General features: G+C 47.5%; 1 pseudogene; it reads left to right on the forward strand.

The window, feature by feature from the left end:
- Nucleotides 1–582: 582 nt before the first annotated feature.
- LOC139113580 (uncharacterized) lies at nucleotides 583–7,090 on the forward strand (annotated as a pseudogene).
- The last annotated feature ends 16,843 nt before the right edge of the window (nucleotides 7,091–23,933 follow it).

Raw genomic sequence — 23,933 nt, forward strand, 5'->3', positions numbered from 1 at the left:
AACAACGCCCTTTTCAATCATATAAAAAGCGCGAGCGGGCGGAACATTGTACATTCTAAAAAGTCTCTTGACACCTGCCGTTACTTTAACCGCGATTCGTGAGTGCTTAAAACAAACCAGAAGGAAGAATCAGCCGATCCGTAGCCGCTCTAACCACCCGATTCACGAGCTGCTCAAATCCGCCGGACTTCCACCGGAATCACGAATCCACCGCTCCGCCAGAGGAACGTTTGACGCTAAAACTTCGCTTGTTTAATAATCTGCCCAAGTAGTAAGTCTGATTCTCATTTTTCTTTCAATTTTCCGTGAAGTAATTATTAAATCGATCCGCTCATTTATAGTGAGCCGAACTTGCCCACGCACTTCCGCTGATTCTGACGAGAATACGTCGAAATACAACTATTTGCTTACCGAGTTAAAAAGAAAACTTCCGATGCCATGCGGCGGAAGCTACAACTGTAAAATCTGTTATCCCGAGCTCCGATTGTACGCGGATTATTGCGAGGCCCAAGGCCCATCGTTTTCGCCATCGCCGATCGCGTCACCTCACCGACTCCCCTCGTTTGCTTCAAATAATCCTCATCCTGTTCCTCTCCCGAGTTTTTCTCATTCCTTTTCCTCTCCATTTGCATCTCTTCCTAATTCCAGTTACAGACATTTCCTCGACAAAGTAGCCGACAAATACCCTCACCCACCTCAAGAAACTCCTAAACCTCAATCCTTCCCTCCTCCAGCTTTTAAAACAGAATATAACCTTTCCAACAACGATCCTGTCATTTTTGTCTATCATCCCGAACATCAAACTCCTTTTATTATCCCTGAATCACACCTGCCTACATTTTTCTCTCCTCCTGTTCCTTAAAGTCATCCTTGTGAATAATAATTAATTGAAACTTGTATACGCATTTTACTGTAATTTTAAGAAATATATTTTGTTTGTTTTTTTTGTAATTCTGCCTTCTCGAATTATTTTAGTTGTAAGTCGCACCGGCCCCATCCCTGATAATAGGTGATACTTGTATCGCTTTATCAAAATTAGCGGCCACCGATCACGCAGCTTAGATAAGACGTCACATTGTCTCTCGGGACATTGACTCTTGTCGTAGCTTTTGGTGTGAACGGTATCTCGAGTACACTATTTACTGTGTATCTCGAGATTATAAGGTCAAGTTACCCAGACCTACCTCATCCTTACCTCCTATCTTTAATAATCAACGGCCTGGACGTAACAATATTATGGGACCTTTGCCGTCATCAAAGGAAGGAAATGCCTATATCTTGACCGTTCAGGATTTACTAACAAAATATTCAGTTGCAATACCATTACGCAAAGCCGGTGCTTTAGACGTGGCGGACGCGTTAATTAATAAATTTATATGTATATACGGTGCACCGAAAGCGCTCCTGACCGACCAGGGCAGTCATTTCCTTAATAGCCTAATGCGAGCGGTAGCACGAAAATTTAAGATAGCAACATATAAAACTACTGCGTATAGACCACAGTCTAACGGTTCGGTGGAACGAGCACACCACGTGCTCTGGGAATATCTAAAACAAATAGTCGGGAATAAAACCGATTGGGACGAATATCTAGAACTGGCAAACTTTTCATACAACACCAGCGTGCACGAAGGCACGGGATATACTCCTCATGAGTTAGTATTCAGCAAAACCGCCAGAGTCCCTAGCAGCGAACAATTCCCAGAGGATGCGGGTAACGAAAGCTACACTGAATATTTATCAAAGTTATATGATAAGATTAGTGAAGTACAAACCAATGCTCGCGAAAACTTAATACGGGCGAAAGAGCGTTCAAAAATCCGATACGATAGAAAGATCAACCCGATTAATCTTAAGATAGGAGAGTTAGTATATCTTTTAAAAGAACCCACCAATAAATTAGAAAATCAATACGTGGGACCTTACCCTATAATAAAAATCTTAGAAAATAACAATGTAAAAATAAGCATTAGTTTAAACAAAACTAGGGTGGTGCACGTGAATAAACTGAAGAAAGCCCCTCCTACCGAGATTACCCCCACCCTACCAATCCAGAACAGCATACAACGACCATCGGAGCCAGCGTCGCCACACTTGCATAACGACCGTCGACCAGCAACATGATCGCAGCTACCTGTGGACTCATCTTCCTCCCTTTTGCTTTTGCCATGATCGGCTACGATTGTGGCGGAGAAGGGATGAATATTACTACGTTATCGCTATTAGATATAGGGGATTGCGACATTGGAAACACAACCCCTAAGCAAGAAGAAATTTATATTCAACTAATGCAAACTTCCGATTACGATCGGATACCCATCACGCAGTGCAAGATCGAGATAGATCGGACCGTTACTTACTGTGGGATGCACTCTCACATTTCCATGGTTCATAACGGCCGACGAGAATTCATATTGGAGGTAGGAGAAACAGCTTGCAAGCGAATCCATAACACTGGCACAGCCATGATAGCAAACGCCGTGTTGGACGGACTTACTCGGAACTCAACCAACTTTCGGAGCGCAACCATAGCTGGATCCCTATCGGTGGATGGAAAGTGCAGCGGAACACAATATTCCGACGCATATGGATCCTGGGAAAACGTAATTGTCCAGGCATCGATTAAAATCACTTTAAAATCTTTTGAAACACCGGTAAAAAGATCCACTGGACACGTAATTCTGCCCTCCGGAACCCAATGTATATTCTCCTCCGGTGGATGCTTAGATTCAGAGGGAGCGGAAACATTCTGGCCCGTGTTACCCACAGATACGTGCCACTTCGACCAATACGACATCCTTTACGAGGGATTGGCAGCAAGACTCACATCCTCGTCTAACCAACAGGCTCCCGTGATATACACCGTGACAACTCAAGAAACTACCTTTGCTCTAACAAAAACGCACGAAACTAACTTGTGTGGTTACAAGCTGATGCAGACGGAACACCCGAAGCTTTTCATCCTGGAAACCAGCAAAGGTAGCACCTTCAAGATACGTTCAAGATTAGCTGTGGATAACTTGGATATCTTTTCCTACGTGAATTCTAAGTTCGTGTACGTAGAGAAACACATCAAAACGCAATTAACTCGACTGTACCAGGACATCATGCAGCAGAAATGCGCTCTAGAAAGGCAGATTGTACAAAATGCTCTTTCTCTAGCCAGCATAGCCCCGGACGAGATGGCCTACAGAATCATGAAAGGCCCCGGGTACACAGCAATTACCACGGGCGAGGTAATACACATGGTAAAGTGCATTCCGGTGGAATGCAAAATCCGTCAAACGGAGGAGTGCTTCAACGAGTTACCAGTCACTAACCGTAACCAGTCATTTTTCCTCCTGCCACGATCCAGAATACTTACCACAACAGGATCACCTAAAGACTGTAATGGACTGTTACCAACAATGTACAGAATCGACAGTACATGGTACAGACTAACTCCACGTCCTGTCGAAGCGTTAGCGTTTCAAATAATTGAGCCGCTAACCCAACCCTAGTGGCAATACACGAGTCCAAACTCCCTGGCCACAAGCGGCATATACTCGACTGAAGATCTGGATCGGTTAAGGACGCACATAATGTTTCCCGTAGAAAAACCTTCTATGTTAAACAATATCGCACAAGGAGCAATGGGAGGAAAAGTTAAACCAGGAACAATTTCAATGGTAAACCTGCTAGATGAGGCGTCACTAGATCGTATTGCTGAGTCTGCGGGAGCAAAAATGTGGAAAGGATTTATGTCATTTGGATCAGCCAGCGCCGGAGTATTCGCAATTTTTCTGATTGCGCGAATAATCAAGCTCTTTGTGGACACAATTATTCACGGGTACGCGCTGCACACTGTCTACGGCTGGAGCTTACACCTGTTAGGAGCAGTTTGGACATCTGTTACCAACCTACTTCTTCACCTCGGTGGCCGAAACAACATTAGAAATGAAAAACAAGGCGACGAGGAAAAGTCCCATTCAACGACAGAAAATCTGCTTCCTGGCCCTTCTTCCCCCAGTGAACAAAATAACCCTCCAGTGGAAAGAAATCCAAGTGCGAGTACCACCCAGTACACATATCACGAATTAAGACAATACCTAAAGAACTCAGACACGAGCGAATCTAAATTATAAAAGTGCATACATGTAATTAGCATTAGACATATTATAAGCGAAAAGATTATATTATATCATAAGCAAAAACATCGGCACATAGGCCGATCTTTTATTTTAAGGGGGGAGGTGTTACGTCCCACCGAATACAATCGCCTTTTCTCGGTTAATTTTCGACTGTGACTAATTCTTAGTAGTTAGTATATATATATATATAAAAACTTAGAAGCTACGCCATACATATGGCATCCGTGCGTACAAAATTACTAAAAATGTTAGTAAAAGTATATTTTAATCTCTACATATAAGTATTTCGGCGGGAAAACCTGGACCACTTCCACGCGGCCCGCAGCGCCGAACGCCGCTATTCCCACCACCACCGTTCCACTTCCAGGCGGCCGGCAGCGCCGAACGCCGCTACTCCCACTACCTACTCCCACTACCATCTAAGCGCTAGGTGGGAGGCAGCGCCGGTGAAGCCCGGAGCTCAGTCTCACCGAAGCGTCAGTTCTATTCCCAACTTTAAACCTTAAGCATCTCTCTTCTCAAGAGAGTCCATCCCGCGTGCGGGTCCTTTACTATTCTCTTAAACTTGTCTCTATCGAAACTTAGTTCGTACTTATATCTTAAACTTTATTCTTGTGTAACCAACAGTATTGTAACGTAACTTTAGAATATATACTTATTGTTAATTCTATATCGTGTGACTAGATTCAGTGATACCTTACCTTACCATAATCCAACAGTTTCACTATTTGCTATATTTATTAACCTGTGTGATTGAAGATTGATTTCGGTGCAGCCGCACTGCACGTCTTTGAGATTCAGTTTAACAGGTATTCCTGTGTTGGAAGTGGTGCAGACGCACTGCACGCTTTTTGCCTGGAATCTTTACTTAACTTACTTGTATTTTTGTGAAACTACCCATGACAAATTCTAAATCACGACGCGGCGGTCGGAAATATCAGATTCGCAAAATTACGGCCTATTACCACGCGCTGAATCGACGATCGCGCGGCAACCCCAGAATCACCAGCCACCGACAATACCGCCTGACACCGATCACCGTGGTCCTGAGGAAGCCGAGCTTAGACAACATCCCTAAAAACGATCCCCGCAGACAGGCGTACGGAAGCCGCCCACGAGAGAACGCCGTATCCTGCGACGCCGACTTCATCAAGGAGCAAAAGCGACAACACCGCGAGGTACAGTCGAGATGCCAGCAGTGGGTGAGCCAAATTAATAGTCATGTTTAATTTCTCTTGCATTTATTTTACAAGCCACATCCGAGACCAACGCATTCCTGTCCAGACTTGTGCAACTTTCACTTTACCCTATTGTCCTGTGGAATTTTCTAACCTTCTCTTTACCCTATTGTCCTGTGGAATTTCCTAGCTTTCACTTTTCCACCCTTTCGTCCCATTGTCTACACCCGGATACGGCACCCCGCAGTGAGGGTCGTCTCTAACTTTCTCTTTTGGCTTGAAGGAATTTAGTTAAAATCTTGTGCATGAATATTCTATATTTTACTTGGCATCACTATGTATAATGTGCCCGCCCTGTCGATCTGTGCCGCAACCCACTAATAATTCTCGCGACATTGCTTTATTGAACTCGACCCGAACGTTGACCGAATGGTTAGACACAGGCCGCTGTGTTCATAAAGTGTATAGACGGCATCGCGAAACTCGCGATAATTATTGTTTAACCTGCGCACTCGACGCCGATAAATTTAAAATCAATTTCGTTCTTGTCACCGGGCATTACCTTTGTTTGGGACCTTCTCACGATCCTCCCAAGTGCCATAGCTGTAGAATTGTTTTAGAGATTTCTGAGTCGTACCGAGACTGCGATTATTGTCGGTTAGTACGTCGCGACTTTTCTCGCTACTTAACTCTGAGCGGAGATAGAGTATATTTACAGAACAACCCTGTTGAGATTTTCATAGAAACGTTAACAACGGTTTAGTCTGAATTAATAAATGTGTCCAAGGCGACCTCGCGCGCGTGTACCCACTTGTAGAATCCCGTTGGATATAACTAGAATAATTATTAATTGGCTAGCTCACGCGACTTGCGAGACCAGATACCGGCTATACGAGCAAAGGTGACGCGTCTCCCTTTTGCCGGAGGTGTATGCTTAGATCTGGGCAACCCTCTTCGGACTTTTACTACGTGCCGTCACATAGAATTAATATCGGTTTGAGTCAAGGAGAATATGAATGTAGTAACTGCGGAGTATTAGTCGCCGACTCGCGAAATATCAGACATTGCCTACAGTGCCAAGAAGCTATACGGTTATTTCTAATCTACCTCGAACGAAACCCGCAAGATCAACCCTACTTAAATAGCGAAGCAACTATCATCTGCATCGAATATCAGAGAATTGCTTTAACGTAGATCAATCCCATTTTGTTAAGTTATCGTAACTCCCACAATTGCCTAGGCCCGTAGTCCGAATCCGCTTTGGGCGCCCGCGACTACCGGGACGTAACAATACCCACACAAACCGTCCATCCCGTAACATCATGCGGAGCCATTTTGCAGGACGACCGGGCAAGCCAGGACAGCCCTTTCACGAGGATCAAGCTACCATCGGACGAAATTGTGGAGGTACCGGTCTCCGCAATATGGAAAAATCGCAAGTTCCGAGCCCGGACAAAGGGCGGCCGATGGCTATTGCGATTTGAGCCCGACGGATCGCTGAGAACTTGCCGGAAGATGAGCGAGGACGCCCCCTAAAGGAGAGGGGTGATGTGGCGAGGGCTGAGGCCCCGCCACTAGACGGCAGACGCCGTCCCTGAGGGCAAACACCGACCCGAACAGGACCGAACGCGCCAAGCAAAGTTCGGCGGGCGACCACCGGCCCGTCGATGGCGCATTCCGCCGAGGTAAGAGTGGAAACTCTTCCACTCTCATCTCGGCGGCTATATAAGCCGAACTCGCGGCAGAGCAAGCACCTTGTCCGTTCCGACTTCTCGTCACGAACACTAGTCCTCCCGATCCGATAGGCTTCGGGCGCTCCCGAAGCCCTCTCTAGTACTCTCCGACTCGGGCGCTCCCGAGTCGTCCCCGGGCGCTCCCGGTGAGAGTCTTCCGCTGCTTTGGGCGCTCCCAAGGCAGAGTAAACTTCAGGTTCCTGGAGACCTCGGGCGCTCCCGAGGCTCCACCACCGAGGCGACCGGATACCGCCGGCGCCCCCGGCTAGTCCGGACCACCGAGATCCCCTGGACGGGCGCTCCCGTCCAGGTTGTAGGATTTATCGTACGGCATACCGTCGACGACATCGCCGCGGTCGAGCGCTCCCGACTGCCGCCGCTTCCAGGGCACCCAGGGCCACACCGAGATCCCCTGGACGGGTACTCCCGTCCATGCCGTAGGACCCGTCGTACGGCACGCTGCCGACGACACCGCCGCGGTCGGGCGCTCCCGACTGCCGCTCTCCGGATTACTCCGGACAACCTCCGGTTTTCTTGGACGGGCGCACTCGTCCAAGCCTAGAGCCTGCCGCACGACTAACAGTCGTCGACATCGCCGCCGTCGGGCGCTCCCGACGGCCGCCACCTCCAGGGCACTTCGCGCCCTCACGCGATCCCCCGGACGGGCGCTCCCGTCAGGTAACGGATCGGCCGCGCGACAACCAGTCGCCGGCACTGCCGCGGTCGGGCGCTCCCGACCGCTGCCTTTCGGGCCAGCCCGAGCAACCTCGGCCCAGACCCCGACCAACCGCTTGGTCCATCGTCGTCTCAACGAACTCAGGCTCCGGCGACCTTTAATCCGGCAACTCCCGCGACACGGCAAAACGCTACCGTTATAAATAATGTAAAAATTTCATTCAAAGGGAAACCTCGTGTGGTCCACACGGATAAATTGAAAATAGCCCATCTCGACGCTGGCTGATCTAATAAATTTGTTTCGCTTACAGGATCATTCTAAAAGACGTAATTCCGGCATATAAAAGGAGACTAAACGCGTTTTTACACTTCTTCGACAGCTGAAGGCCGTCTCCTGAAAACTCTCTTCGCGGTATAATTATAATAATATAATAAATGCCAGGAATCATTTTGAACGAACATCCTACCGGGCCAACCTGCCCCGACTATTGCGTCAAATTAATCCGAATTGAAAACTCTAATGGCGATCAATATTGCATGACGTGTTTCAGCAATTTATTTAACGATACAGCCGATCATTCCATTTCGATCGAGCATTACTTAACCAACCACCCTACGCGTTTTATTGAATGTAAAAGTTGTAAACAACCGTTAGTAAAGAAAATATTCGCCGAACATTGCAGCTTGTGTATGTCGCGATATGTAAAACTCATATCTCTTCTTCAACGAGTACAAATTTGTAAAGCGCGCATTACGTATGTTATTAATACTACAACTGAAGGATTAGAACGCGTCAGAATTTACCAAGCAAACGAAGAGTAAATGTAAAAATAAACAGGTGCATGTTAACTCCACCAGAACACGCAGAACTATATAATATGCGATGTATATTTACTTTCGGTGTTCAAGATTAAGTTATTAAAAACGACGCTTTTTGTCAAATGGAAAATGCTCCGGGTAATTGAGTACCTTTGTTATAAGGGGAAAAAGATTAGGATACTGAGTCAGCTCAGTATCGCCTTGTTCTGCCGGATTAATATCACTACGCATCCGGGACAGCTCATGCAGTAATCAATCTTTTATTCTAATATATGTTATATCGCGCCCAGCAACGGGAATATCCCGTCGAAGGGACCTAAGTACAAGGTCCTTCTTTGTCTAAGAACAAAGGCGTTAATCATGCTAGCATCATAACGCAGCCAATTCCGACAGTCTACCGCTAGCACTCATCAAAAGCGCATCGCAGCATCGCGTATTTAGCTATCCTGGTTAAGCCCGCAGAGGTTTTAACTATTAATTCCTAAGGATAAACTCGCAGTAGTTTATCCCTGTTGTAAATAAAATTATAATTACAGTCCACTGTTTAGAAGAATAATTTATCAGTTATTTTTCCCCGGTGTTTGCGAGCATTCGCGAACATTTTGGTCCTTCGAGCCGGATAGCAGTATCCTTGCTTTACGGAAATTAATACGTGCTAGCGAGTCGCGGTACCGCGTGTGCGCACAAATTAAATCGCGCTAAAGTTAAATCGTGTGTGTACTGAAAGTAGTGATCAGTGTATTCTGACTTTGGAAAATGACTTCTACTTGTGACATGATAATTCGAGGTCAAATGGATCTTCGCGATCGAATTCGTCGGGCTCTAACGAAGCTGCACCACGCTGGTGACGATTGCTACAATGAAACAATGATCGAGACGCGGATCTCGTTATTAGATCAAAGCTGGCAGCAATTCCAAGGAAATCACCAAGAGCTAATTGCCCAGCATTAGGAGGAAGTCTCAAAACGAGACTATTATACTCTGGATATCTTCAATCTGGCTGAAGAGGATTATATCCAGCAACGTTCTGGTCTAACAGAATTGCTTATGAAGCTACGCAAAGAAAAGACTGAGAGTGTCGCGATATCTGCTAGCTCCGTCGCGCGCTCACAACCCAAACCAACGATAAAATTCTCGGGGCGATTCCAAGATTGGGATGCCTTCAGGACCAAGTTCCGAACCACCATCCTAGAAGACGAGAGCATGTCCGAACCACAGAAGATAGAGCTCCTGGACGATAGCCTTTCAGGAGAAGCGCTCAAAATATTCGATAATACCCTAGCCATCGGCGGCAATCTCCAGAGCGTCTGGACAAAATTAAATGATTATTTTGGGAATCTGCAGACTCAAGTTAGAAGCACTGTAACAAGCTTTCTGAACCTTCCGGTTGTGCGATCCGGATCCGAGACTCAGTTACGCGGACTGCTACGCGAGGTGAAGGAAACGCGGAATTTCTTGAGACATCTCGAGCGAGACGTTGAAAGGAATGATTTTTTCATTCACGCTGTTATTTCAAAATGAATCCCAGCCTATTCCAAAGCTGGAGATCTGCACGCGCTAACTGCCAGAGGCCACCAAACCTAGAAGAAGTACTAAATTTTCTGCAAGAGAAATTCGAGGAAATGCAGCAGACCTCAGGAAATTTAACCGCTACAAAAACTCCGGCGGGTGTTCAAGAGCTGCACGCCTCGCAAACACTGCGATCTGAAAATCTTTCGCAGATTTCCGGAAAGAAGCCAAGCAAGTGCTCACTTTGCTTAGAAGCTCATTATATCCTGGCCTGCGGGGCTCTAGCTAAAATGGGACCCCAGGCTAGGATGCAGCTGGTCCAGAAATCTGGACTTTGCATTAACTGTTTTGGCGAACATGACGTTGCCGCATGCCCGTCTACTAGATTCTGCTCTGAATGCGGAAACCGCCACCACACTTCCGTGCATGATGCCTTTCTTGAACATCGATCCAAAGTAACTACGCCACGATCTTCTCCAGCATCTCCTATCGTAATATCTTCATGGGCCGAGGAATGCAGCAATCATCCCGACATCGAAGTTGAAACTATTCTACCAGCCGGTAGTGAAAGAGCTTTATCCAGATCTTCCAGAAAAACTAGTGGAAGAACAACTCCGGAGGATTTGAGGGCAAATTTTGAAAAGGCCGCCATCTAAATATATTCCTTGCTAAAACGTTCCTCAATCGGAGCTCGTGGAACGTCGTCGCCGTCGTCTGCCAGCGACGGGACTTCTGCGGCCTGCTGCGGCCCTGCTGTGAAACGTTCCTCGATCGGAGCTCGTGGAACGTCGTCGCCGTCGCCTGCCAGCGACGGGACTTCTGCTGCCTGCTGTGGCTCTGCTGTGCAACGTCCTTCGATCGGAGCTCGAGGAACATCGTTCCCGTCACCTATCTACAACGAAACTTCTGCTGGCCTTCTGCGGCCCTGTTATGCATCATTCTGCGGCCGGAGTCCGTCGAACATCATCATCGCCGGCAAGCGACGGAATTTTGCCGGTTAGCTGCAACCCTTGCTGTACGTCATCGGCAGGAGCCGATGAACGCCTTCGCCGATGTACTCCGACATCGGCCTGCTCAAAGTTCGCAGGAACTCGCCGCGTCATCGGCAGGACCCGATGAACGCCTTCGCCGACGTACTCCGACGTCGGCCTGCATACGGCCGGCCCTTGTCTTTCGCGTCACCGGCAGGAGCCGATGAACGCCTTCGCCGATGAACTCCGACATCGGCTTGCTCAAGGTTCGCTGAAACCCGTCTTCGCCATCGGTAGGAGCCGATGGACGCCTTAGCCGTCGCCTTCCAGAGTCGGCCGGTTTGCGGCCTGTTCGGCCACTCTTCGCCATCGGCAGGAGCCGATGGACGCCTTAGCCGTCGCCTTCCAGCGTCGGCCGGTTTGCGGCCTGTTCGGCCACTCTTCGCCATCGGCAGGAGCCGATGGACGCCTTAGCCGTCGCCTTCCAGCGTCGGCCGGTTTGCGGCCTGTTCGGCCACTCTTCGTCATCGGCAGGAGCCGATGGACGCCTTAGACGTCGCCTTCCAGCGTCGGCCGGTTTGCGGCCTGTTCGGCCACTCTTCGTCATCGGCAGGAGCCGATGGACGCCTTAGCCGTCGCCTTCCAGCGTCGGCCGGTTTGCGGCCTGTTTGGCCACTCGTCATCATCGGCAGGAGCCGATGGACGTCTTCGCCGTCGCCTTCCAGCGTCGGCCAACCTGCAGCCTGTACGGCCAACTTACATCGTCGGTAGGAACCGATAGACGACTTCACCGTCGCCTTCCAGTGTCGACCTACCTGTGACTTGCTACGACCAACTTCGCCACGACAGAAGTCAAGAAACATTATTATCACCGTGCTACAGCGTTAGATTTTTGAAACTTGTTAAAGACATTATAAAATTGAATAAACATTATATGCTATACCATCACGGCGGGCGGCTGCCACGGCGGGCGGCTGCCATAATAAACAAATGCTAATTCTTTTTAGATTCTTTCAGATACGTAATTTCTTAATTAAAAATAAGCGTAATTTATTAATCTTTGCATAAGTGATTGTATTACCCTATGGCGGGCGGCTAATTGTAAAAAAGAATATTGTCTGAATATATTGATTTATAATTTCGTTAGCATTAACGAGGCGGGCGGAATGTTCAAGATTAAGTTATTAAAAACGACGCTTTTTGTCAAATGGAAAATGCTCCGGGTAATTGAGTACCTTTGTTATAAGGGGAAAAAGATTAGGATACTGAGTCAGCTCAGTATCGCCTTGTTCTGCCGGATTAATATCACTACGCATCCGGGACAGCTCATGCAGTAATCAATCTTTTATTCTAATATATGTTATATCGCGCCCAGCAACGGGAATATCCCGTCGAAGGGACCTAAGTACAAGGTCCTTCTTTGTCTAAGAACAAAGGCGTTAATCATGCTAGCATCATAACGCAGCCAATTCCGACAGTCTACCGCTAGCACTCATCAAAAGCGCATCGCAGCATCGCGTATTTAGCTATCCTGGTTAAGCCCGCAGAGGTTTTAACTATTAATTCCTAAGGATAAACTCGCAGTAGTTTATCCCTGTTGTAAATAAAATTATAATTACAGTCCACTGTTTAGAAGAATAATTTATCAGTTATTTTTCCCCGGTGTTTGCGAGCATTCGCGAACATTTTGGTCCTTCGAGCCGGATAGCAGTATCCTTGCTTTACGGAAATTAATACGTGCTAGCGAGTCGCGGTACCGCGTGTGCGCACAAATTAAATCGCGCTAAAGTTAAATCGTGTGTGTACTGAAAGTAGTGATCAGTGTATTCTGACTTTGGAAAATGACTTCTACTTGTGACATGATAATTCGAGGTCAAATGGATCTTCGCGATCGAATTCGTCGGGCTCTAACGAAGCTGCACCACGCTGGTGACGATTGCTACAATGAAACAATGATCGAGACGCGGATCTCGTTATTAGATCAAAGCTGGCAGCAATTCCAAGGAAATCACCAAGAGCTAATTGCCCAGCATTAGGAGGAAGTCTCAAAACGAGACTATTATACTCTGGATATCTTCAATCTGGCTGAAGAGGATTATATCCAGCAACGTTCTGGTCTAACAGAATTGCTTATGAAGCTACGCAAAGAAAAGACTGAGAGTGTCGCGATATCTGCTAGCTCCGTCGCGCGCTCACAACCCAAACCAACGATAAAATTCTCGGGGCGATTCCGAGATTGGGATGCCTTCAGGACCAAGTTCCGAACCACCATCCTAGAAGACGAGAGCATGTCCGAACCACAGAAGATAGAGCTCCTGGACGATAGCCTTTCAGGAGAAGCGCTCAAAATATTCGATAATACCCTAGCCATCGGCGGCAATCTCCAGAGCGTCTGGACAAAATTAAATGATTATTTTGGGAATCTGCAGACTCAAGTTAGAAGCACTGTAACAAGCTTTCTGAACCTTCCGGTTGTGCGATCCGGATCCGAGACTCAGTTACGCGGACTGCTACGCGAGGTGAAGGAAACGCGGAATTTCTTGAGACATCTCGAGCGAGACGTTGAAAGGAATGATTTTTTCATTCACGCTGTTATTTCAAAAATGAATCCCAGCCTATTCCAAAGCTGGAGATCTGCACGCGCTAACTGCCAGAGGCCACCAAACCTAGAAGAAGTACTAAATTTTCTGCAAGAGAAATTCGAGGAAATGCAGCAGACCTCAGGAAATTTAACCGCTACAAAAACTCCGGCGGGTGTTCAAGAGCTGCACGCCTCGCAAACACTGCGATCTGAAAATCTTTCGCAGATTTCCGGAAAGAAGCCAAGCAAGTGCTCACTTTGCTTAGAAGCTCATTATATCCTGGCCTGCGGGGCTCTAGCTAAAATGGGACCCCAGGCTAGGATGCAGCTGGTCCAGAAATCTGGACTTTGCATTAACTGTTTTGGCGAACATGACGTTGCCGCATGCCCGTCTACTAGATTCTGCTCTGAATGCGGAAACCGCCACCACACTTCCGTGCATGATGCCTTTCTTGAACATCGATCCAAAGTAACTACGCCACGATCTTCTCCAGCATCTCCTATCGTAATATCTTCATGGGCCGAGGAATGCAGCAATCATCCCGACATCGAAGTTGAAACTATTCTACCAGCCGGTAGTGAAAGAGCTTTATCCAGATCTTCCAGAAAAACTAGTGGAAGAACAACTCCGGAGGATTTGAGGGCAAATTTTGAAAAGGCCGCCATCTAAATATATTCCTTGCTAAAACGTTCCTCAATCGGAGCTCGTGGAACGTCGTCGCCGTCGTCTGCCAGCGACGGGACTTCTGCGGCCTGCTGCGGCCCTGCTGTGAAACGTTCCTCGATCGGAGCTCGTGGAACGTCGTCGCCGTCGCCTGCCAGCGACGGGACTTCTGCTGCCTGCTGTGGCTCTGCTGTGCAACGTCCTTCGATCGGAGCTCGAGGAACATCGTTCCCGTCACCTATCTACAACGAAACTTCTGCTGGCCTTCTGCGGCCCTGTTATGCATCATTCTGCGGCCGGAGTCCGTCGAACATCATCATCGCCGGCAAGCGACGGAATTTTGCCGGTTAGCTGCAACCCTTGCTGTACGTCATCGGCAGGAGCCGATGAACGCCTTCGCCGATGTACTCCGACATCGGCCTGCTCAAAGTTCGCAGGAACTCGCCGCGTCATCGGCAGGACCCGATGAACGCCTTCGCCGACGTACTCCGACGTCGGCCTGCATACGGCCGGCCCTTGTCTTTCGCGTCACCGGCAGGAGCCGATGAACGCCTTCGCCGATGAACTCCGACATCGGCTTGCTCAAGGTTCGCTGAAACCCGTCTTCGCCATCGGTAGGAGCCGATGGACGCCTTAGCCGTCGCCTTCCAGAGTCGGCCGGTTTGCGGCCTGTTCGGCCACTCTTCGCCATCGGCAGGAGCCGATGGACGCCTTAGCCGTCGCCTTCCAGCGTCGGCCGGTTTGCGGCCTGTTCGGCCACTCTTCGCCATCGGCAGGAGCCGATGGACGCCTTAGCCGTCGCCTTCCAGCGTCGGCCGGTTTGCGGCCTGTTCGGCCACTCTTCGTCATCGGCAGGAGCCGATGGACGCCTTAGACGTCGCCTTCCAGCGTCGGCCGGTTTGCGGCCTGTTCGGCCACTCTTCGTCATCGGCAGGAGCCGATGGACGCCTTAGCCGTCGCCTTCCAGCGTCGGCCGGTTTGCGGCCTGTTTGGCCACTCGTCATCATCGGCAGGAGCCGATGGACGTCTTCGCCGTCGCCTTCCAGCGTCGGCCAACCTGCAGCCTGTACGGCCAACTTACATCGTCGGTAGGAACCGATAGACGACTTCACCGTCGCCTTCCAGTGTCGACCTACCTGTGACTTGCTACGACCAACTTCGCCACGACAGAAGTCAAGAAACATTATTATCACCGTGCTACAGCGTTAGATTTTTGAAACTTGTTAAAGACATTATAAAATTGAATAAACATTATATGCTATACCATCACGGCGGGCGGCTGCCACGGCGGGCGGCTGCCATAATAAACAAATGCTAATTCTTTTTAGATTCTTTCAGATACGTAATTTCTTAATTAAAAATAAGCGTAATTTATTAATCTTTGCATAAGTGATTGTATTACCCTATGGCGGGCGGCTAATTGTAAAAAAGAATATTGTCTGAATATATTGATTTATAATTTCGTTAGCATTAACGAGGCGGGCGGAATGTTCAAGATTAAGTTATTAAAAACGACGCTTTTTGTCAAATGGAAAATGCTCCGGGTAATTGAGTACCTTTGTTATAAGGGGAAAAAGATTAGGATACTGAGTCAGCTCAGTATCGCCTTGTTCTGCCGGATTAATATCACTACGCATCCGGGACAGCTCATGCAGTAATCAATCTTTTATTCTAATATATGTTATATCGCGCCCAGCAACGGGAATATCCCGTCGAAGGGACCTAAGTACAAGGTCCTTCTTTGTCTAAGAACAAAGGCGTTAATCATGCTAGCATCATAACGCAGCCAATTCCGACAGTCTACCGCTAGCACTCATCAAAAGCGCATCGCAGCATCGCGTATTTAGCTATCCTGGTTAAGCCCGCAGAGGTTTTAACTATTAATTCCTAAGGATAAACTCGCAGTAGTTTATCCCTGTTGTAAATAAAATTATAATTACAGTCCACTGTTTAGAAGAATAATTTATCAGTTATTTTTCCCCGGTGTTTGCGAGCATTCGCTGAACATTTGGCTGATCTAATAAATTTGTTTCGCTTACAGGATCATTCTAAAAGACGTAATTTTGGCATATGAAAGGAGACTAAACGCGTTTTTACACTTCTTCGACAGCTGAAGGCCGTCTCCTGAAAACTCTCTTCGCGGGATAATTATAATAATATAATAAATGCCAGGAATCATTTTGAACGATCATCCTACCGGGCCAACCTGCCCCGACTATTGCGTCAAATCAATCCGAATTGAAAACTCTAATGGCGATCAATATTGCATGACGTGTTTCAGCAATTTATTTAACGATACAGCCGATCATTCCATTTCGATCGAGCATTACTTAACCAACCACCCTACGCGTTTTATTGAATGTAAAAGTTGTAAACAACCGTTAGTAAAGAAAATATTCGCCGAACATTGCAGCTTGTGTATGTCGCGATATGTAAAACTCATATCTCTTCTTCAACGAGTACAAATTTGTAAAGCGCGCATTACGTATGTTATTAATACTACAACTGAAGGATTAGAACGCGTCAGAATTTACCAAGCAAACGAAGAGTAAATGTAAAAATAAACAGGTGCATGTTAACTCCACCAGAACACGCAGAACTATATAATATGCGATGTATATTTACTTCCGGAATCTTAGACATTGATCGCGGAGAAATCATATGTATGCAATGTTACATGTGTCTACAAAGACGTTTCGCGTTCTATAATCTAAGATTTAAAGTTATGATTAGCCATGTAATTCTTAAAGGACGAGCAGAACACGGACGTTGCTCCCAGTGTCACCGGAGACTATTTATAAAGAATAGAGCTAGCCAATGCACAACTTGTTTAACTAAATATATTTCTCTCATGCAAAAAATTTCTCGAAATGGAATGACTGTTGCACCAAGTAACGGTGCAAGGGGTCCGTCCCCCCGGAACACTTGTATACCCACGAAGGGGCAATAAATAGATCTCTTTTTAATATAACTGTCTTTATTTTCTTCTTTCGAATCGTACAGGCTTCGGGCAGCGTTACCGCGTCGTAGTTCTTATCAGAATAACCCGCGGACGTTCGGCGGCCGCGGGTTTTATACGCGACTGTTGCTAAGGCGGAAAAGCAACAGTCCGCGGATTTTGGGCACATAGGACAGTGACCGCGTTCGGTCATTGCCTATGTGAAAAGTGCAAGGCGTCGATCAGTCAGCGGATTCCGCGATCGGAAGATCCGATCGACGCCGGTTGTTAACCCGGCCTGCGCCTTCGCGGGCGCGGCCTTGCTGTTGCCAGGGTCGAGTTACAACATCCCTCCCCCCCTGGGGAGAAGAAAAGGGCTAAGACTTTATTCGAGCCATTTTCTTCTTCTCGTAGTGTTACAGAGGTCATTACATTAGATATATGCTTATTCTATTTTTCTTGTCTTGCTTATTACTATAAACTTATGTTTTACACGGACGCGAGCATGGGCGCCGTGGTCGGTTTCAACATGCGAGGAGGCGGAGGGGGTTTTTTATTCTTGTTGTATCTTCTTATACCTAGTATTACAATTACCGCAATTATAGCTATCACACTTACAGTGGTACTGGCGCTTGCCGTGTATACGATTATTTCATGTGAGGTGGCACCTCCGGTTTGACTCACGGTGTTATCTAGCTCACTGAGCTCTCCGCTTAGCTTATCTAATTCTACCGGGTTTCTTATAAATGTCTCGCGCTGTATTTCCTTTAAGTTCATTCCTTCCGGTAAGGCGTTCGCGGGTGTAAGGCTTAGATTGTATAGAGGTAAATGGGTAATTATGTCTGTCTCGTTAGGGGCTGTCCTCGTGCGTATCGTCATGTCGGTCGTGGTGATTTTGCATTCTCCGTAAACAGTCAATTTTCCCGTCCGTTCGATCTGTAGTATTTTGCTCGGGTAGTTTTTACATTGCATGTGTATCTCCTGTGTGCTTATGGTCGAAAATAGCCAAGCCTGCGGCTCGTTTAGTGTAATCCAAAACGTGGCACGCGACGTAAGGTGTCGTATATCACATTGCGTCGGTTGCTGCTCGGGTCTCGTGAGCGCTTGTATCTCACACGGGGCATTCGCCTTTACGCGATAAACCGGGTGATTCTGTGTGCATATGTAGTTTTTGTTCCCACGCTTGCATTTCTTTAGCTTGTCCGCGGTTAGTAGGATATAATTGGCGTTATCTCGGTCAAACGCGATTACCTCATTGTTTATGTTTACAACCTTAAATCTATTTTCTTTCTCTAGAACGAATACTGGCGCGACTTTCATTACCTGTAACGGTAGCGTTTTGCCGTGTCGCGGGGGTTGCCGGATTGAGGTTCGCCGGAGCCAGAGTTCGTTGAGACGACGATAGACTAGGCGGTTAGTCGGGGTCTGGGCCGAGGTTGCTCGGGCTGGCCCGAGGGGCAGCGGTCGGGAGCGCCCGACCGCGGCAGTGCCGGCGACTGGCTGTCGCGCGGCGGACCCGTTACCGGACGGGAGCGCCCGTCCGGGGGATCGTGTGAGGGCGCGAAGTGCCCTGGAGGTGGCGGCCGTCGGGAGCGCCCGACGGCGGCGATGCCGATGACTGTTGGTCGTGCGGCAGGCTCTAAACTCGGACGGGAGCGCCCGTCCAAGAGAGCCGAAGCTTGTCCGGGATAACCCGGAGGGCGGCAGTCGGGAGCGCCCGACCGCGGCGGTGTCGTCGGCGGCGCGCCGTACGACGGATCTTACGGCCTGGACGGAAGCGCCCGTCCAGGGGATCTCGGTGTGGCACTGAATGCCCTGGAGGCGGCGGCAGTCGGGAGCGCCCGACCGCGGCGGTGTCGTCGGCGGTGTGCCGTACGATAGATCCTACGGCCTGGACGGGAGCGCCCGTCCAGGGAATCTCGGTGGTCCGGACTAGCCGGGGGCGCCGGCGGTATCCGGTCGCCTCGGTGGCGGAGCCTCGGGAGCGCCCGAGGTCTCCAGGAACCTGAAGTTACTCTGCCTTGGGAGCGCCCAAAGCAGCGGAAGACTCTCACCGGGAGCGCCCGGGGACGACTCGGGAGCGCCCGAGTCGGAGAGTACTAGAGAGAGCTTCGGGAGCGCCCGAAGCCTATCGGATCTGGAGGACTAGTGTTCGTGACGAGGATTCGGAACGTACAAGGTACTTGCTCTGCCGCGAGCTCGGCTTATATAGCCGCCGAGATGAGAGTGGGGGAGTTCCCACTCTTACCTCGGCGGCGTGCGCCATCGTCGGGCCGGTGGTCGCCCGCCGAACCTTGCTTGGCGCGTTCGGTCCTGTTCGGGTCGGTGTTTGCTCTCAGGGACGGCGTCTGCCGTCTAGTGGCGGGGCCTAAGCCCTCGCCACAACCTCATATGATTCGTATTTGACGATAGGGAATTTGATAATAGTCACTATCGCGCTCTTTTTATAATATGTGTGGCGGATCCCTCCGAAGTCACACGCCGGATGACGCTATCTCATACTTTACCGGCCGTCCGGAAGAGGAGGCAAATTTTAATCCCGCGGCCTTTTTTTTAATATTACTCACTCCATGAACGGACTTTGTCTCGAGACTTCCCCGGCTAATCTTCCGGGACTCTCCCGATTTACTTTCGTTGAACAATAGCTCTGTGGGCTCGTTGCGTCAGTCGAGCCCTCAGAGTCCCTCCGAGTTTCTAAACGAACACATCGCTGAGTTGTCGTCTTCCACGACACTTTATACTTTATACTTTATACTGTCGATCGCGTTCCAGTTTGTGCATCGAGTGCATACGTGCGAATTACTCTGCGTGCTCAAGCCTGGCCAGGCCCTTGCGAATCACGAACTGCGAACTGCGAATCACGAATTGCGAACCGCAAGCTGCGAACTGCGAGTTCCTTGCGTCTGCTGCCGACAGCATTCTTCCGCCGCTGCGGAATACAGATAAGTGCAACGCGGTCTATACCGACTTGCTTTTATTTCCTCAAATGAGAAGATCACTTTTCTTTATTATTTGTATGTTACTTTTTATTGTGTTCATTATTGCTTGTTATTTTCTTTACTTATTTGTTAAATATATTTGATTATTATTTGTGAATTTATCAAGTGTCTGCCTTTCTGTCTTAAATTGTGACCCCCTATTCTGCGCGACTTGTAGCGCCGGCTGGATACCGCCAACGTCCACATATGCGCTGATTTCCGCGTATTTTTGTACGTCGTTCCAGCTTTGTTCGTTTACCTTGAACGGGAAGTGATTTCCCCCTTTTAGATGTCCCGATGCTTCTCTTAATTCTATTATTAGTCTTTCTAGGGGTAGTATACGCAAATTTATAATGTCCGCTTTCGCGTGAGTTAGGAAGTCGGTGACATCGTGTTGCACCGGAGCGGTGCACGGGGTGCGTCCTCCGAATATTACACTTTCTAGTGTAGGAGGTGTCACGGAGTTTTATACAAATAAATATATTTATAGTCGTTTAAAGTATATAATTGTGTTTATTTCTCCTTGATGTTTCGGTGATAGAGTTACGAGTCGCTACCTCGAACTCCCGAACTGACTTGCACGAGCTTCGGAGCTCGTGCATTATATATTATTATTTTTGGTCTTGTCAGCGAAATAGCAGAAGGAAGTGGCCGCGTGCCCTACTGCCTTCTGCTGATAGCGCTCGATGTCGAAAGGCTGACAAGACGGATTCTTGAGCTCAGCAGATTCCAACAGTTTGGCAATCTGCTGAGTTGTGTATAAAAAATGTGTCGCGCGTGGTGGTCAATGACCAGCGTGCGCTGTCGGGTTATAACATCCCTCCCCCCTAGGGGAAAAGAAAAAGAGTGAGTACCTCAATCTTTTTCTTTTTACAATTCATAATTATTATATTATACATTTTTATGCTTCTTCGTTCTCCGTCGCAGCGGAGTATTTTACCTTTGGTTTTAGCGTTCGCGGCGGAAGGGCAGGAGTTTTATTTCTATTACATTTTTTAACTATTGTGATGATTATAATTACAATGATGGTTATTGTTATGAGGAATGTACCGCCGCTGGTAGAGTACACAAGTATTTTATGCATAGGTATCTCGTTTGCTTTGTCTACTTCGTCGTCTAACTCGTCGAGGCTATTCGTTAATTGTTGTAGTTCTCGCGGGTTAGATATAATTGTTTCGCCTTGTAACTCATTCTGCTTTAATTTGAGATTTCTTAATATAATGTTTTTTCGGTCGGGTGTCAGGTTATATGCCGGTAAACGTGCCATGATATGTGATTCATGCACGCTTTTGGTTCGTATTGATATGTCAGCTGTTATTACCTGACATTCGCCGAAAATAGTAAGTTTACCGGTGTTCTTGATGTTAGTAATATTCCTCGGGTGGTTTAAGCAAAATATCTGGATCTCCTGTTCTTCAGTAGTTGAGAATATCCATGATTGAGCTTCGTGTAGGGAGATCCATATGGTCGCTCTTGATAGGAGGTGTCGGGTATTGCAATGCGTCGGTTGTTAATTCGGTCTTGTGAGTGCTTGTATTTCGCACGGGGCATTTGCCTTTGCGTGGTATATCGGATGGCTCTGAGTGCACACGTACTGTTTGTCGCTGCGTTTGCATTTTTCTAATTCGGTTGCGGTTAATTTTAGGTAATTATTAATTTCTTTGTCAAAAGCGATTATTTCATTGTCGTTATTTATGACGTTGAATATGTTTTCACCACTATACACGGGAATTGCCGTGACTCGCATTACTTCAAAATTTTCATATCCCACTATCGGGAATTTTATAATTGTTATTATTGCATTTCCTTTGTAATACGCGCTGATCTCTGCGTATTCGTGGATATTGTACCAACTTTGTTTGTTGCTACGAAATGGGAAGTGATTTTCTCTTCTTAATTTTCCTGCGACTTCCTTTAGTTCCGCTAGTATTTTTTCTAACGGAAATAACCGCAGATTCAGCATGATGGATTTTGAATGTGTCAAGAAATCCGTGATGTCGTGCACATCATTTAATGTGTCTGTGATCTGTTACGTCTCCGACTCCGCGTCTCTTTTTTTCGACGTATATTAAAATTTTAGTTAAGGGGAAGGTAGACCGTAGTCCATTGTAATATAAAAAAAAAGGAATTTCAGAGTCCTTCAGAAAATAAATTCAATAGACGTTCACATATTCCGGGACAATTTGTTGCGTGGAAGCATAAAAAACATGTAACAAATTGCGAACGGGCGCCAACAGGATGTCAGACAAAGAATTTGTCTAGACATAATACAAAAAATCAGAATTTAAGAGCTCATAAATATTTCAACTTTGATAACCTGTCCGTCATAGGAAAGGAAAAATAACTTTCTTTTAAAAATTGTAATTGCGTACCGATCCCGAGCTTTAGAAAAACCAAGGGCGCGAGCGACCCGAAATTACCGGAGTATGTGACGCAGACAAAGGCAATAAAACCAGGCAACCATATGTCATATGGAATGTAAGAGTTACCTAACCATCTCTCGATGGAAATGATAGAAAAATTCTGGAAGGCTCGGAAGGGGTAACTCGTTGAAGCGGGGGTGCTTCGTAGGCACATTACTTCCTTAAAACCAATGGACTTCGGGAACTCCTCACCAAAATCTAGAAACTAAGGGCGAAAACTTAAAATAGAGAAGGGACGAAGTGCGAGTGCCCAATAATTTTGAGATAGGAAAAGTGGAGGAATAAGCTCTGCAAATGAGAGATTAGAATCTCAGAAAAATGAAAATTCGGGAAGAGTCCTCCCTTTTCCGAGCTTATAAAATCTTGTGCTCAGGCTGAGCACGCTCTCTTGCATCTCAGCCACAAGCCGAATCAGTTTACTTAAATCTATCGTGAGTGCTTTGAGTGTGCAAGTCGATCCAAACCTATCGAGGAAGCAGTTGAAGATCTCCTAAAAGTAAGTCCCTACGATTTAATATGTACTTGGGCGAAAAACACGATTCCACTAAATGTAGTTATCTTGATTAATTGTTTTCAAATGTTGTCTGAGAGAAAGAAATGTCCGAGTTGAGGATCCGCGGTTTTGATTTTGTGCTGATTGATCCCGTGATCTGTTAAATGTGTGAGAATATCTGCTCCCGAACACCGGTTGAGACATGCTGTCGAAAACCTAGCGATTTTCTGTGGTCAACTCCGCGAAATATCGCTGGAACTTTGGCGACTGTTCTCAGCTAAAGAATCGGGAAGCGGCTCTCGCCAAAGATAGATTATGCGGAATCTTTCATGGCCGGATCGAGACCTTCGGAATTCGTCGATGACGAATCTCCTTCCCTCCATTGTTATCAAACATTCCAAAAATTAAATTCAGATTTAATTAAAATCATTTAATAATTTTAGTGGAATCTCAAAATAAGAAAACGTTGAGGAAGAGTCGAGCGCGGCGGAATAAACAGATCAAAAATCTGAGAGAATTAGTCCGCCGCTTCTTCGTGCAATACCTGCTCGCGGCGGCACCGAGTGAGGAAGTATTTGTGTCTCCCGCGCGCAACGAGGAGAGACCTTGGTCTCCTCGTCCAGGCCCACCGCCACCATCTCCTATCCGCGGCGATCCGGAGCCGTTATACGGCTATTTCCCAGAAGAAGAGGAGTCAGTTGCGAATCCTTCCGACGACCGAGATCTTTCGTCTCAGTCCACGGAGCCTGAAACGGAATTATTCCGCCCCACGACTCCTTCTTATACTCCGAATTCTTCCCTCATCTCCGAGCCACGGTTTCCCGGAGATGAGCCAAGAGTC

This window comes from Cardiocondyla obscurior, linkage group LG03 (assembly GCF_019399895.1).
Source record: "Cardiocondyla obscurior isolate alpha-2009 linkage group LG03, Cobs3.1, whole genome shotgun sequence".
NCBI classification, from domain to species: domain Eukaryota; kingdom Metazoa; phylum Arthropoda; class Insecta; order Hymenoptera; family Formicidae; genus Cardiocondyla; species Cardiocondyla obscurior.